The sequence below is a fragment of the Nycticebus coucang genome, chromosome 5, assembly GCF_027406575.1.
Source record: "Nycticebus coucang isolate mNycCou1 chromosome 5, mNycCou1.pri, whole genome shotgun sequence".
Lineage (NCBI taxonomy): Eukaryota > Metazoa > Chordata > Mammalia > Primates > Lorisidae > Nycticebus > Nycticebus coucang.
Genome location: NC_069784.1, coordinates 59,544,343 through 59,547,236, shown reverse-complemented (window position 1 = coordinate 59,547,236; position 2,894 = coordinate 59,544,343). Strand labels below are relative to the sequence as shown.

At 46.9% G+C, this 2,894-nt stretch overlaps 1 pseudogene; it reads left to right on the top strand.

Annotated features, from left to right (window-relative positions):
• The first annotated feature begins 431 nt into the window (after positions 1-431).
• LOC128586197 (60S ribosomal protein L38-like) lies at positions 432-643 on the top strand (annotated as a pseudogene).
• The last annotated feature ends 2,251 nt before the right edge of the window (positions 644-2,894 follow it).

The following is a 2,894-nucleotide window of genomic DNA, read 5'->3' as shown; positions in this document are numbered from 1 at the left end:
GAGAGGAAGGAAAAATAAGGGAGATGGGGGAGAACAAAAGCTGAGCTATTACGGCCCCCTGTAGTTGCGTTGGGGGTGGGGCCTAAACATGTCCACTCCCTGTGGGTGTGCCCTAGGGGCAGTATCCCTCCCAAAGGACCAAAAAACTTTCAGTATCCCAGCACAGACATCTGGTTGACCCGAGAAGGACAAGACCGAGCGCCACAGCCTGCATCGGACTTCTGGTTGACCCGAGGGAGGGATGGACTGACAGACAGACACACACACAGACACACAGACGGACGGACGGATGGACGGATGGACAGAGACACACACACATACACACACACACCCCTACCTGAGCCGAGGCTCTGTGTCAAAGACAATAAGTAAATAGCCTTCTCTTGCTGCTTATTGTGAAGGTCCGTGACTTCCCCACATGCCTCATCGCCATGCCTCGGAAAATTGAGGAAATCAAGAACTTTCTGCTCATAGCCAGTCAAAAGATGCCAAGTCTGTCAAGATCAAGAAAAATAAGGATAACATGAAGTTTAAAGTTCGATACAGCAGATACCTATATACCTCGGTCATCACAAACAAAGAGAAGGCGGAGAAACTGAAGTAGTCTCTGCCCCCTGGTTTGTCAGTGAAGGAGCTGAAATGAAGCAGAAATGCTGATTTGAATTGTATTAAATTTTAAAAATTAAAAAAAAAGAAAATAAGTAAATAAATAAACAATGAAAATAAAAATAAATAAATAAATAAAAGGGTGAGAATGAATGAATGAATGAATGAATAAGCGGGAGGGGACAAAAAGAAACCACTAGCTGAGCTATTTGCGAGTGCATGGTCCGCGAGCTCCCCCTAGCAGCAGGATCCGCGGCAGCAGATAGAAAAATTTTCAAAGTCCCGACAGACATCTGGTCGACATGCAGACACTCCGACGGAATGCCAAAATCCTCCCCAGACTTCTGGTCTACACGAGGGGCTCTCCCTCAGGAAGCCATGCCACCCCCGTGGCAGGGATACCCGTCCATTCTCTGTATTCTGTCCTCCATCCTCCGTCGCCATCCCTCCTCCATTCTTGGTTCAGAGTGGGGGATGGGGAATGGAGGACAGGGGCGGATCACCCTGGCAGGATTACTCCCTTGATTTACACTAGCAGAAATGTGAGGTGAGGACTCAGATCACCCTGTGAGGATTACTCCCTGGATATAAAAAAGCAGAGAGCGAAGTGAGGAGTCGGATCACCCTGGCAGGATTACTCCCAGGATTGACAAAAGCAGAAAGCCAAGTGAGGACTCAGATCACGCTGGAAAGGATTACTCCCTGTATTTAAACTAGCAGAAAGGTGAGGACTCGGATAACCCTGGCAGGATTACTTCCTGGATTTACACTAGCAGAAAAGTGAGGTGAGGTCTCGGATCACCCTGGCAGGATTACTCCCTGGATTTACAAAAACAGAAAGGTGAGGTGAGGACTCATATCACCCTGTGAGAATTACTCCCTGGATATACAAAAGCAGAGAGTGAAGTGAGGACTCAGATCACTCTGGCAGGATTACTCCCAAGATTTACAAAAGCAGAAAGGGAATTAAACACTAGAATCAAAATGGAGAGGATTACTCCCTGGATTGACACTAGCAGAAAGGTGAGGTGAGGACTCAGATCACCCTCTGAGGATTTCTCCCTGGATTTCTGACAACAAAAATGTGAGGTGAGGACTCAGATAACCCTGTGAGGATTACTCCCTGGATATACAAAAGCAGAAAACACAGAGAGCAAAGTGAGGACTCAGATCACCCTGCCAGAATTACTTCCAGGATTTAAAAAACCAGAAAGCAAATTGAGGAATCGGATAACCCTGTGAAGATTACTACCTGGATTTACAAAAGCAGAAAACGTAGAGAGGACTTGGATCACAGTGGAGAGGATTACTCCCTGGATTTACAAATGCAGAAAGCAAAGTGAGGACTAGGATCTCCCTGAAGAGGATTACTCGCTGGCTGTACACTAGCAGAAAGGCGTGGTGAGGGCTCAAATCACCCTTGGCAGGATTACTCTCTGGCTGCATTCTGGCAGAAAGACACAATAAGGACTCAGATCGTCCTAAAGAGGATCACTCACTGGAGCAAGGTATTGTGAAACTTTTAAAAAGGCATTCATGGGTAGCTCTAAATAGCATGACCTAAGAGAAGAAACTGCTTTTCTCTGCCAGTAGAATACTGCCTGGTATAAGCTAGAGTAGTGGTGCTCTGCTTATCTCACTGACACCATGCACACGGTTGAATGACAATTGGCTAACTTTGTCCAAACCTCTCCATTCGCCTAGTATGCAACACAGGACTCCTGTCTTCGACTTGCTGAGTCCTCAACTTTCCTTCGACCTAATATGCAACCACTTTTTCACCTCGCACCCGTGACCTCATGACTCATATCTGCTAGTGCGCACGCAGACAGCAATCCTTTCATAGAGCACCTGAGGTCTCCCCTTGCTTTTGGGCAGTGTTCAATCACATGACATGTCTCTGTGAGGGCACCCGACTAATCACCTAAGCTTTCAAGTAGTGCCCATATAAACCACACTCCTCTCCGAACACACCCGAGTATGCATTTCTACTTTCTGTCAGCTTGAAGGAGAAAACACTCCTTCCATACAGAACCAGAGGTCTAACCTGTCCTGTGAAAAGAGTGCTGTCTGGACGCACATAGCACAAAGGTGGGGTGAGAACTGGGATCACACTTCAGAGGTTTACTCGCTGAACGTACACTAACAGAAAGGTAAGCTGAGGACCCAGACCACACTTGCATGATTACTCCCTGGATTTACAAAAACAGAAATGTGAGGTGAGGACTTGGATCACCCTGTGAGGAATACTCCCTGGGTATACAAAAGCAGAGAGCAAAGTGAGGACT